Below are 13,653 nucleotides of genomic sequence, written 5' to 3' on the forward strand. Positions count from 1 at the left end.
ATTCTTCTCCTTCTTCTCCCCCTCCTTCTTCTTCTTCTCCTCCTCCCCTCCTCCTCCTCTTCTTCTTCTTTTTCTTCTTCTTCTTCTCCCCCCTCCTCCTCTTCTTCTCCACCACCACCACCACCTTCTCTCCTTCTCTTTCTCCTCCTCCTCTTCCTCTTCTTCTGATTCTCCTCCTTCTTCTTCCTCCTCCTCCTCCTTCTCTCCTCCTCCCCTCCTCCTCCTCCTTCTCTTCTTTTTCTTCTTCTTCTTCTCCCCCTCCCCTTCCTCCTCTTCTTCTCCACCACCACCACCACCTTCTCTCCTTCTCTTCCTCCTCCTCCTCTTCTTCCTCCTTCCCCCTCCTCTTCTCCTCCTGTCCTACTCCTGTCCTCCTCCTCCTGCCCTCCCCCTCATCTTTTTCCTTCCTTCCTTCCTTCCTTCCTTCCTTCCTTCCTTCCTTCCTTTCTCAAACAGTGAACAATAATAAAAACAGTTAAAATTATAAGAGAGAGAGAGAAAGGGCAACTAAGAGATACTAATCAATCAGTGTCAACATAATCAGAAAAAAGAGTCCTTCATGCACTCAGGACTCCACACCTGGGCTTTTGGCTTTCCAAGACCTCCCCAAAGCCCATCAGAGTCAGGGCCATCCTAATCTCTGGAGGGGGATGTTCCAGGGAGCAGGTGGCACGTTGGGAAAAGCAGGTTTCCCTGCTCTCCACCAGCTGACATTGCTTGGCTGATGGCCCTCAGAACATGCTCATCCTGTCTGACTGGATTGGATGGGTAGAAACAATTGGGTGGAAGAAAAAGATCCCTCTGGCAGGGTGGTCCCAAGCTATGAAGGTGACAAGCATCCCCTTTGAATTGCCCCTGGAAAATTACACCTGCAGAATAGCTGACCCACTTCCCTCCCACATGGCGGCATTCTGTACCACCTGAAGCTTCTGAGTGCTCCTCCAGTCAGATTACAGATTAACAGAGTTGGAAGGGACCTTGTAGATCATCTAATCCAACCCCCCACCCAAACAGGAGACCCAGGGGTGAAATCCTCCCGGTCGCGAACCGGTAGTAAAAAAATTTTTTAAAAATTCCGAGGATCGTTCGGCTCAGCTGTGAGCCCCGCAATCGTCGGAAGATTTTTTCCCACTCTTAAAAGCATTTTTTCCTGCTGGTTTGGGTGAAAAGGTAGGGAAAAAATGCTTTAAAAAGTGTTTGTGTGTGTGGGAGCTTCTGACAATCACGCGGATCAGCTGCAACCGCCATGAAGTTTAAAATCAGCCCCAGAATTATCATCATCATCATCATCATCATCATCATCATTTTTAAAACTCCTTTTTTCTTTGGCTAGATTGCTTAATATTATTTAGGAAAAGTTGTAAAAAATAGTAGAATACAATGCTTTACAGTTGTTGTTTTCCCTTCCTGGAGAAGAAATTTGGATATACCGGTAATAATTTCTCAAAAATTAGGGATATAATTATATAGCTATTTGAATGCTGCTAATCTCAGCTGCCAGAATTTCCAAACTAACCATGGCTTGATACTAAATGTTGTATTACGGGTTGTCTTCAATTATGACCACAACGGGAGCCCAAAATGTATGTTTCTAACGTGAGGCATTGATTACGTGGGTTTTGCCCCATTCTGCAACCTTTCTTGCCCCCGTGGTTAAGTGAATCACTGCGGTTGTTAAATTGATAACATGGTTGTTAGGTGAATTTGGCTTCCCCCTTGACTTTGCTTGTCAGAAGGTCGGAAAAAGGGGATCACGTGACCCCAGGACACTGTAACAGTCATAACTATGAGTTAGTTGCATCTGAACTGTAATCATGTTTCCAAATCTCCAAATGTTTCCAAAGCTACAAACGTTTACGAGTGTCCGGTTTTCACAGATGCAGAGAAAGTTGTGCCCTTCTGTACACTGGCATCAAATTTTATTTGTTTATGTTAAGATTAAGTCAACTGAAATGTGATTCTGCTTCTCTTCGGTTGGCTTCATTTTGAGTGCTGTCATTTCTTTCAAGATGGATGGGGGAGCTTTCAAGTGTACTTCATTCCTAAAAATCTTTTTCTTTCTTTCTTTCTTTCTTTCTTTCTTTCTTTCTTTCTTTCTTTCTTTCTCTCTCTTTCTTTCTTTCTTTCTTTCCTTCTTTCTTTCTTATTTATTTATTTATTTATTTATTCTCTCTTTCTCTCTCTCCCCTCCTCCTTTCTTCTCCTCTCCCTCTCTCTTTCTCCCTTTCTTTCTCTCTCTCCCTTTCTTCCATCCTCCTTCCCCCCTCTTTCTTTCTCTCCCTCTCTTCCTTTCTTTTCCTTTCTCTCGGTCCCTTCCTTCCATCCTCCGCCCCCCCCTCTTTTTTTTCTCCTTCCCTCCCTCCGCTTTTATAGCTGAGCAAACTTCCATTGAGGATTTCCCCCCTTATAAGCCTGTTTTATGGGAGGGCACAAAACAGCTTGAATTTGCAATGATTTGTGTTTATTTGCCCGTGTGTGTGTGTGTGTGTGTGTTTGTGTATACACACGTCTTTCCAGAAATGTTCTGACACCCTTCTAACTATTCTGGAAGTCTTTCTAGGTTGAAATAAATGGTTTCAGTAACCTGGAATGGAGATTTTAGCCTACCTTCCTATTTTGAACTTTTTAAAAAACCCCACTTTAATTCCATCCATTGGATTCTGATATATTTGGAGGGGAGGCCAACTGGGAATTGAATCACCATGGTCGGGAGAGGCAAGGATCTTTTTTGAAACACCCCCCCACACACACACACATACACACACACACCTTTTAAAACAAAACAAAACCGGAAGAAAACAAAAGAAACTAGTTATAGAATTCTACTAAGAAAGCTACATAAATGAATCACCCACTTGAAGCTCAACATTTTAGTGGTAAAGTATATATCACATCCCTAAGCAGTTTACAGAGTCAGCATATTGCCCCCAGCCATCTGGGCTTTTGTTTTACCAACCTTGGAAAGATGGAAGTCTGAGACAATAGCAACAGCACTTAGACTTATATACTGCTTCATGGTGCTTTACAGCCCTTTCTAAGCGGTTTACAAAGTCAGCCTCTTGCCCCCCCCACCCCCACCAATCTGGATCCTCATTTTACCCACCTCGGAAGGATGGAAGGCTGATTGAACCATGACCTAATCAGGATTGAACTGCTGGCAGTGAGCAGAGTTAACCTGCAATACTGCGTTCTAACCACTGCGCCATCACAATTCTATATATATATATATATATATATATATATATATATATATATATATATATATATATATATATATATATATAATATATATATATATAGTAAATAAAATGAATCTAAAGGACAACTTACTGAAATAAAGGATCAGCGTTTACAGGAAAGGAAACAGGGTCACTATATAGCAATAGCCCTTAGAGTTATATACCGCTTAACAATACTTTAGAGCCCCCTCTGTGGTTTACAATGCCACCAACAATCTGGGTCCTCATTTTACCTAATTTTAAAGTGGAGACAACCTTTAGGAGGAAGGAAGGGAAGGGAAGGAAAGGGAGGGAAGGAAGGAAGGAAGATAGCAATAGCACTTACTTATATACCACTTCACAGTGCTCTCTAAGCAGTTTACAGTCAGCCTCTTGCCCCCAACCATCTGGGTCCTCATTTTACCGATGTTGGAAGGATGGAAGCAGAGGTGGGTTCCTACCGGTTCAGATCGGTTTGCCTGAGTAGGTAGTAACTCGGCCCGCCACGCCCCTGAACTGGTTGTATCGGTGTTTCCATAGGTGCTGCCATCTTGGTTTTTGCTCCTACACATGTGCAGAAGCATTTTGTCAGTACTGCGCATGTGCGTGCACAAACTGTACATGCCCGCACCACACCCCTAAACGAACCGGCAGTGGCTGCATCGGGAACCCACCCCTGGATGGAAGGCAGAGTCAACCTTTAGGAGGAAGTAAGAAAGGGAGGGAGGGAGGGAAGGAAAGCGAGAGAAAGGAAGGAAGGAAGGCAATAGCAGTTAAACTTATATACCATTTCACAACCGTCTCTAAGCAGTTTACAGGGTCAGCCTCTTGCCACCAACCACCTGAGTCCTCATTTTACCATCCTCTGAAGGATGGAAGGCCGAGTCAATCTTGAGCCGGTCAGGATTGAACACCTGGCAGTGAGCAATGAGTTATGGCTCTTAATATTTAGGTTGGGGGTGGGATCTTGACACGTGTGTACATATTTGCATATATTCACATCTGGTGAGGAAAAGAGTTCAATCATCATAAGGCTGTATTGATTAGAATGGGATAGAAATTTAAATAAGTGAACCTAGCCGCAAACCAATATTCCAAGGTGCCTAATTTAATCATGGTTCTCTTTAAGTCCCAGCTCTGACCAGAAATTATCCTGCTCAGCAGGAGTTCTAATGAAATCCTAGCACATGCTGCTTTGGCTGCAGGCTGATTCATTCATTTTTATTTATTTATTTTGGGGCTAATAGCATGACTTGGGGGAAATGGTTTGGCCCTAAACCCATTAGAAAAATCTACCGTTGCAGAACTTCTGTTAAGAGGATTGTGAATGCAGCTATCTCCTCTTTAACTGGGTTTTCATCAGATTGCACATTGGATTTCGAGGTGGGTGCTGGATGCATCGTTTGCTAAAGCTGTTGTGGTTGACATGCGCCGGGCCGTGTTTCCATGCCTATGCCTTAGGTGCAACTCAGCTAGAGTGACAAATAAATGCTTGGCACTGCAAGGACATGAAAAGTGGCTTTGTAACAAATGAGATGCAAAAATAGAATGAAGATTTCAGCTTATCCTTCTTTTTTCCTGCTCCCATCTCCTGTTCAGTCCACCATTATTACAATTAGTCCTCGACTTACAATCCATTCATTTGGTGACCATAAAAGTTACAACAGCACTGAAAAAGATGACTTATGTTCATCTTTCACACTTACAACCAATCAGAATAGAGCTGGAGGGGACCTTGGAGGTCTTCTAGTCCAACCCCCAAGATAGATAGATAGATAGATAGATAGATAGATAGATAGATAGATAGATAGATAGATAGATAGATAGATAGATAGATACATACATACATACATACATACATACATACATACATACATGAGATGAGATAGATAGATGAGATAGATAGATAGATAGATACATACATACATACATACATACATACATGAGATGAGATAGATAGATGAGATAGATAGATAGATAGATAGATAGATAGATAGATAGATAGATACATACATACATACATACATACATGAGATGAGATAGATAGATGAGATAGATAGATAGATAGATAGATAGATAGATAGATAGATGAGATAGATAAATAGACAGATAGATGAGATAGATAGACAGATAAATGAGAGATAGATGAGATAGATGAGATAGATAGATGAGATAGATAGATGAGATAGATAGATGAGATAGATAGATAAATAGATAGACAGATAGATGAGATAGATAGATGAGATAGATAGACAGACAGACGAGATAGATAGATAGATAGATAGATAGATAGATAGATAGATAGATAGATAGATAGATAGATAGATAGATAGATAGATAGATAGATACATGGATGGATGGATGGATGGATGGATGGATGGATGTATACATGTATGGACAAAAAGAGTATAATAGAGGCATACTGATGTGGAAATGTTGCAAAGATGATATTTGTGTTAAAAATGGGGAAAAACTGTTCAATAAAAATATTTAAATTAATAATGAACTATTCCCCCCCCCCCTTCTTTTTGGTTTTTCTCCTGTCAGGAACGACCTTGATAATTGAAGGAACTGCTCTGGGCTACCAACACCTCCTCCTCTTTCTGTTTGTTAAGAGCTCCTGCGTGTTAATTGACGTTGGCCTCTTCCAAGAGTTAAAAGGTAATTATTTGCCCATTTAATGTTCTGCTTGTTAAATTTCCTGATCAGGGCCAGTAGGAAAAAATGGGTGAGGCCTGAAGGAGATTGGCATGGAAACATTTAGTCTTACACAACTTCTTCATTGGACTCAGTTGAATTTGCATTTTATAGAAAATTATATCAAGGAGAAATTGCAGATATACAGGTTATTGGCAACTTACAGTAGCTCATTTAGTGACTGTTCAAAGTTACGACGGCAATTGATAAAATGACTGGTTTTTTTATGGTTATGACCATAATCACGCAATCAAAATTCAGATACTTAGCAACTGGTTCATACATGACCGTTGTTATGTCCCAAGGTCACGCGACCCCCTTTTGTGACCTTCTGACAAGCCAAGTCAACGGGGAAGCTAGTTTTGCTTCACAGTCAGGTTACCAACCGCGGTGAAAGTGTGGGAGAACTCCCTTGAGAGATGTCCCACTTAGCAACATAAATTGGGGGACAATCCATTGTGGTCGTAAGTCGAGGACTCCCTGTATTTTGTTCTGGTTTGCTCTTCTTGCATAGGGAAATGGACTTCCCTTCTAGACCTTTGTAGATGTGGCCTCATCGATTTTTTCTCCTCGGGTTTTGGCCTAGAAAATAGGCCAAGGCACGGCCAAACCTTCCATAAACATTTAGCTGCGAATGTTGATTAGATGTTCTGCTATCGGGCCAGACTGGCAATGATAAACTGAAGAGGAATGCTGAGATTAGACTTAAGAAAAGTAAAATATAATGGAAGAGGAGGCAGTCAGCAGCATGGACTCCTCATTCTTTTTAATCTTGGTTAACTGAATCGCCCGGCTTTCTGTGTTTGCTGACCCTGAAAAGTTCCAGAGAAACGTTGGCTTGAGGAGATGGAGGGGGAAAAGATGGCTCTGCTCAGCTTGAATGAAAACATTTATTTATTTATTTTTCCTTTCCTGGCTTGTCAGATCAGCCCGACATGTTTTCTAGTGATCAGGACGGACTGTTTTAAAAGGTTTTTTGTTCAGGTTCTTGGTGGGATTATTGTTAAATGCAAGACGGGTGGCATAGAATACAGATATTCCTCCACTTAACAATCATCCCTTTAGTGATTGTTCAAAGTGACACCTGGAAAAAGTGGTTTCATTTTTCACACTTACTAATGTTTTGGTCGCCACGATGTAAAAAAGATATGGAGACTCTAGAAAGAGTGCAGAGAAGAGCAACCAAGATGATTAGGGGACTGGAGGCTAAAACATATGAAGAGCAGTTGCAGGAACTAGGTATGTCTAGTTTAATGAGAAGAAGGACCAGGGGAGACATGATAGCAGTGTTCCGATATCTCAGGGGTTGCCACAAAGAAGAGGGAATCAAACTATTCTCTAATGCACCTGAGTATAGAACAAGAAGCAATGGATGGAAACTAATGAAGGAGAGAAGCAACCAAGAACTAAGGATTAATTTCCTGACTGTTAGAACAATTGCTCAGTGGAACAACTTGTCTCCAGAAGTTGTGAATTCCCCCCAACACTGGAGATTTTTAAGGAGATGTTGGATAACCGTTTGTCTGAAGTGGTGCAGGGTTTCCTGCCTAATCAGGGGGTTGGATTAGAAGACCTCCAAGGTCCCTTCCAACTTTGTTATTCTATTCTGCTCTATTCTATTCTACTCTACCACCGTGGTCACCTGATCAAAATTTGGACACTTAGCGACCAGCATATATTGATGACGATGGCAACTGTCCCCTTTTGGGGGGACAGGGATCCCCTTTTGTGATCTTCTGACAAACAAAGTCAGTGGGGAAGCCGGATTCACTTAATAATCAGGCTAATCGCTTAACAGCTGCAGTGATTCACTTAACGTCTGAAAGAAAGGTGGTAAAATGTGGCAAAATTCACTTAAACCTTTTGTTTTTGCTTAGCAACGGAGATTTGGGGCTCAATTGTGGTTGTAAGTCGAGGAGTACCTGTAGAAGCAGCCTCTTCATTTATTTATTTTTCTTTTGGGGGGGGGGGGGGGCTGTTCAGATTCCTTAAATTGAATGGATTAGATTATGTAACCTTAGGTTACAAAAGCTCCTTTTTTTCTTCTATCTTCTCTTCCTCTTCCTCTTCATGTCCACTCCTCAAGGGAAGAGCTTCTGTTTTTCTTGGCCAGTTGGTATTTTGTAGTTGTTAAGCATTTTTTTAAGACTAAGGTAAAGGTAAAGGTTCACCTCACACATGTGTTAGTTGTTCCCGACTCTAGGGGGCAGGACTCATCTCCGTTTCTAAGCCGAAGAGCCAGCGCGGTCCGAAGATGTTTCCGTGGTCATATGACCAGCATGACTAAATGCGCACGGAACACTGTTACCTTCCCACCAAAGTGGTCCCTATTTTTCTACTTGCGTTTTTACGTGCTTTCGAACTGCTAGGTTGGCAGAAGCTGGGACAAGTAACAGGAGTTTACTCCATTACGCGGCACTAGGGATTCGAATCGCCGAACTGCCGACCTTTCTGATCAACAAGCTTAGCCACTGAACTACCGCATCCCCTTTTTAAAGACTACTTGGGAATAATTAGTTGATCCAGATTGAAGATTTTTTTGAGGTGCTGAGTTCAATTGATCTATCTCTCCCCCAGTTCTGTAAGTATAACTAATGGGGACAATCCTGATGGTTAGCTGAAGTCATACAGATAAAGAGCAGTGAATGGAATCTGACTACTTCTTCATTTTTTCCTGCAAATCTGCCTTTGGACTGTTGGAAAAAATGTCCATCTGGGTTGAGTTCCAAGTGGGGAGAAAGACACTGGAAACATGGAGATTGCTTGGAAAGATGGTTTAATGGTGGACAGGACCACATGGTTTGAGGTCCTGGGGGGAAAAGGGGAGAGATGGCGAGAGTGCCCTGGTTTTATGCCCTCTCTGGGCTTTTGAATTTGAGCTTGTATTCTGATTGGCTATCAGACTCCCATGGGGCCGTGCAGGGGTAATTTTGTAGCTTGTGTTTTGAGTCCCAAGTTTGGTTGAGCCTTGCTGGATGATGATGTAATGAAAGGGCTTTGGACAATTCCGATTATGGTTCCGCTTGAAGAAGATAGACCTTCGTTATGTAGAATACATTGGCTCAGGCCTTAATGGTCCGTTGACAAAAGTGCGGGGTGGGGGGACTGAGTTTGTGCCTTCCTTTCAGGGGAAATATTCTGCCCTTTTAATATTTCCTAAAATATCTCATTTTTCTAGGAGAGAGGTGAGTGCTAACTTCCTATAGGAGTAAAACTTTTATTGTTACTGGAAATAATTTATTCTTTGGTTTTATTGGTTGTTTTAAATGGTATAAGCTGCCCATATTTCCCTTGGGGCAAGATGGATGGCCAATAAAAAATAAAATAATATAATAAAATACTAGGTGAATCACTGATGTCAAAATTTTCAGGAGTCCATGCTAAAAAAAACACACACACCGCACAGCTTTAAAAACACTGAAATTTACTTGGAGCAACATGTCTCCTTTATAATATAAATATATTGTTTTGGAGTCTTAAACGCTACTTGGATTGGCATGGGAAATTGGCTTCCATAGCATTCTGACAGGGGACAAATGAACATTTAAAAATGACAGATGTTGGCTCAACTTTTAAAGTCTGCGTTGAAATAATGTTTTGAGAGAGAGGAAGAAGGGCATGGAGATGGTGGAAGTTAGGACGATCTGCTAAGATAGAAAGGATTGGAGAAAAACAGCAAAGAGTGTTGATGGAAAATACGTTTAGCTGTTTCCTTAATTTCTTTGTCTTATTCTTTCTGGCTCTTTTTTCCCCCATTCTTGGCATAATTTTGTGTACCCAAAAGTGAAAAGCATAATAGGTTTTATATTTTTCAACAGTGAAGAAAGGGAGGGAAGGAGGGAGAAAAATTAAGAACGGCTGCAAGACAAACTTCGCATTACCCCTCCTTCCCCCAATTGCTTTTATATCTGCCTTTCTAAATTTCAGCTAATTACTCATTTGCAAGCATCAGGTTACCTCCGATAAGTTCCACATGTCTGAACATGAAGACAATAAAGAACTTGCAATTTTAGCATGAAAAGTAATATTGTGGCATTTCTTGCTAATGACTGCTTTAATTCAGCACTTTCAATACCTTTACCCTGTTCATTTCTCTGGGCATAGTCATTTAAAGTTTTTAAATAATCACAAGACTCCAGTAATTGTGAGTATGTTCTATATGAGTTGTTGTGTCCGGGAGAATACAAACCAGGCTGTGCAATTTGTCAAAACAGTGGTTTCATGAACAGTGTTGCGCAGACTGCTCTGTAGCAGATTAAGGCAGCTGCATCTTTTGACAACTTTCACAAATGTTCTTAGATTTTTGTTTCTAGCTGTAATTCTGTTTGTTTTAACAAATCAGATGCATTCCTTCTGATCTATACATTTTTTATTTATTAAGGAAATGAATCAATATTCAATGAGAAAATTATTACAAAGCACTTCTAGTGCTTGCATTACATTTGAGTGGTCTTTTAGACGTTAAGCTTAATCAACTATCTACTTAAAATAAGGGGTATCATACTTGTGGATGGTTCAGAAAAGTAATCAAGATTGTGTTGATTGTGGTTTTTTTTTTAAAAAAAAAATCCTTTGTATCCACTTAACATTTAGAATCTACCTAACATCTATTAATACACTGGCAAAAAATAATTATTATGATTCATTTGGCAAAACAGCCCACCAACAGTGGCGAATGGAATATTTGCAAAACAAGTATTAATAATAGCATAATTCCACATGATCACTTAATTGTACATATGTATGAATTTCAACATTTTCATGTGTGCAATATAAACAGACTGTTACTCAATTAAGTATAGATAGTTGTAAACAAGATGAAATGTAAAATATAGATATCGACTTTTACAATTAAATGTTAGGAAATTGTATGCTGCCTTTAACATTTATAATCAAGTTGAAGGAGCACTGAGAACTTTTCAGAGGAGATGCAGCAGCTGCCAAAAAAACCCAACGCAGTTCTAGGCTGCATAAACAGAGGGATAGAATCAAGATCATATGAAGTGTTAATACCACTTTATAATGCCTTGGTAAGGCCACACTTGGAATACTGCATACAGTTTTGATCACCATGATGTATAAAAGATGTTGAGATTCTAGAACCATGATGGTGAACCTATGGCATGTGTGCTGAAGTGGCACACAGAGCCATGTGGCCTGGCACGCGTGGCGTCGCCCGTTCCTCTTCTGGTTTCTGGACTGCATGCATGCACAACAATCAGCTGGCTTTCATGCATGCGGCAGTGCCAGAAGCTAGAATATTGTCTGGCATGGGCATGCATGCCAGCCAGCTGATTGTTACACATGCATGCGTGCCAATAACCGGAAGACTAGATGGCCAGTGTACATGCGCGTGCCAGAAACTGGAAGTTCATTTCCCGGTGTACGCAAGCACTTGCATCCCCCCTTTGCAGCTCCTCTTCTGGATTGTGGGTTCGCGCACATGGTCCCTTTTCGGCATTCAGTGCCAAAAAAGGTTTGTCATCACTGCTCTAGAACAAGTGCAGAGAAGATTTTATTTATTTATTTATTTATTTATTTATTTATTTATTTATTTATTTATTTATTTATTTATTTATTTATTTATTTGTCTTGTATGCAGCCCACTCCTGGAGGACTCCAGGCGGCTCACAAAAGACAAGGGAAAGGGGGGAACGAGACAAAGACAACATATTAAAAACAAAACCAACATTCACAATTTCTGTGGAGGTAGATGCTTCTCAGCTCCCCCCAGCCTGCTGGAACAGCCAGGACTTGGTGGCTTTGCGGAAGGCCTGGAGGGTAGTAAGGGTCCGGATCTCAACAGGGAGCTGGTTCCAAAGGGCCGGAGCTGCAACAGAGAAGGCTCTCCCCCGGGGAGTCGCCAGCCGACATTGGCTGGCAGATGGAATCCGGAGGAGACCTAACCTGTGCGATCTAATTGGTCTGAGAGAGGTAATCGGCAGGAGCAGCAAATATAATTAGGGGACTGGATGTTGAACCATATGATGAATGGTTGCAGGAACTGGGCATGGCTAGTTTAATGAAAAGAAGGACTAGGGGAGACATGATGGCAGTGTTCCAATATCTCAGGGGTTGCCACAAAGAAGAGAGAGTCAAGATATTCTCCAAAGCACCTGAGGGCAGAACAAGAAGCAATAGGTGGAAACTCATCAAGGAGAGAAGCAACCTAGAACTAAGGAGAAATTTTCTGACAGTTAGAACAATTAATCAGTGGAACAACTTGCCTCCAGAAGTTGTGAATGCTCCAACACTGGAAGTTTTAAGAAGAGATTGGACAACCACTTGTCTGAAATGGTATAGGGTCTCCTGCTTGAGCAGAGGGTTGGATTGGAAGACCTCCAAGGTCCCTTCTAACTCTGTTATTCTGAGATGAGTCTAAAATTTGAATGGATTGGGAAGGTAAGTTGCATTTGTCAAGTGAATTGAATTCAGCCTCTGACCCCTCCTCTCCAGTTTTGTTCAGCTGACCAGAGAACATCAGGAGGTGTCATTCATGGATCCCTTGAAGGGATCTTAGTTGACTTATTCTCTAATGGGATTTATGTCTTTGCCTTCTCACATCAAAGAAGCCTAATAGAAATTGTTGTAATAACTAATTTATCAGAGGTATTTATTGCTCTAGAACAGGGGTGTCATACTCAATTTCATTGAGGGCTGCATGAAGGTTATGTTTGACCTTGCGGAGCTGGGGAGGGTATGGCTGGGGTGGGTGTGGCCAGCTCGACATCACCTGTGTTGGGGGTTCCTGTGATGGCCCAAGCGCTCTGCTAGTGAAAATAGGCTTCCAAGCTCCGTTTTGGCTGTGACGGCCTCCTGCAGCCCTCCGCCAGTGAAAATGGAGCTGGGGAGTGCCATACGCAGCCCTCCCAAGTGCCATTTTCATTGGCAGAGGCACTGTGGTTCATGTTTTGCTGTTTCCGGGGGAGGGCGAGGCCAGGACTAATCATTCCACCTGCCGGATCTGGCCCCCGGGCCTTGAGTTTGACACTCCTGCCCTAGAAGCTAAATAAAACAGTGTCGTACCAAAGTAACTGTTGAAGATACCAAGCACCTGAGACAGATTTTATGCCACATTTCCTACTCTTGGACATCTGTTAGGCTAGTATGGAGATGTGTGTGAAATAATAGTGGGCTGCTGATAAGATTAGCCCATGGTAGATCTTAAACTTTATCTTCAAATTCTATTTGAATAAAACCCAGAATATTTATGCCATCCCAGACAAATGGCTGACTGTTCTTTCCTTGAAAACCTCCAGTGTTTTTAATTACAGATGGCTAAAGCAGGGCAGTGCTGAGTGAAAGCGGGAAGCTAGATCTGGTGACCTTGGAGAGGCGGAGATAGATAATCAAAACCAGACTGCTGTTTCTTCCTTTGTTTTGCTTGACCTTGTTTTATCTGGACCCCTTTTCTTGTGTGTTCCTTTAGGAAGGGGTTCCCGTGATCACTGCAGTTTCTGCATGTCAATAACATAGACTTCACTGCATCTATCTTCAATTGCTTTGGCCCCTATTTAGAAGTGGACATTGCTCCCCCATCACAAAGGGGCACCAATTGACTTCTGTCCCCCAGCTTGCATCATTCAACTGGTTCTCTGCCCTAATGACCAGCTGGGTCGGTGTGGCCATGGTGGGCATGACTAGGGGGTGTGACAGGCAGCACTTGGCCTCCTGCTGTTGCCCCCCATGCCCCGTTTTGGGTCTAATAGGCCTCTCTGCAGCCTCCTGGGAGCAAAAA

At 41.9% G+C, this 13,653-nt stretch overlaps 1 protein-coding gene across 5 annotated transcripts in view; it reads left to right on the forward strand.

Annotated features, from left to right (window-relative positions):
- Positions 1–13,653, forward strand: part of ZMIZ1 (zinc finger MIZ-type containing 1) — a 430,799-nt gene that overhangs the window by 51,688 nt on the left and 365,458 nt on the right. For all 5 annotated transcript variants that reach the window (XM_032231512.1, XM_032231507.1, XM_032231509.1 and 2 more), the window contains exon 2: positions 5,766–5,879. The gene's annotated coding sequence lies outside the window, so the exon portion shown is untranslated. The remainder of the gene's footprint in view (positions 1–5,765; positions 5,880–13,653) is intronic.

The sequence above is a fragment of the Thamnophis elegans genome, chromosome 15 (genome assembly GCF_009769535.1).
Source record: "Thamnophis elegans isolate rThaEle1 chromosome 15, rThaEle1.pri, whole genome shotgun sequence".
Classification (NCBI taxonomy): domain Eukaryota; kingdom Metazoa; phylum Chordata; class Lepidosauria; order Squamata; family Colubridae; genus Thamnophis; species Thamnophis elegans.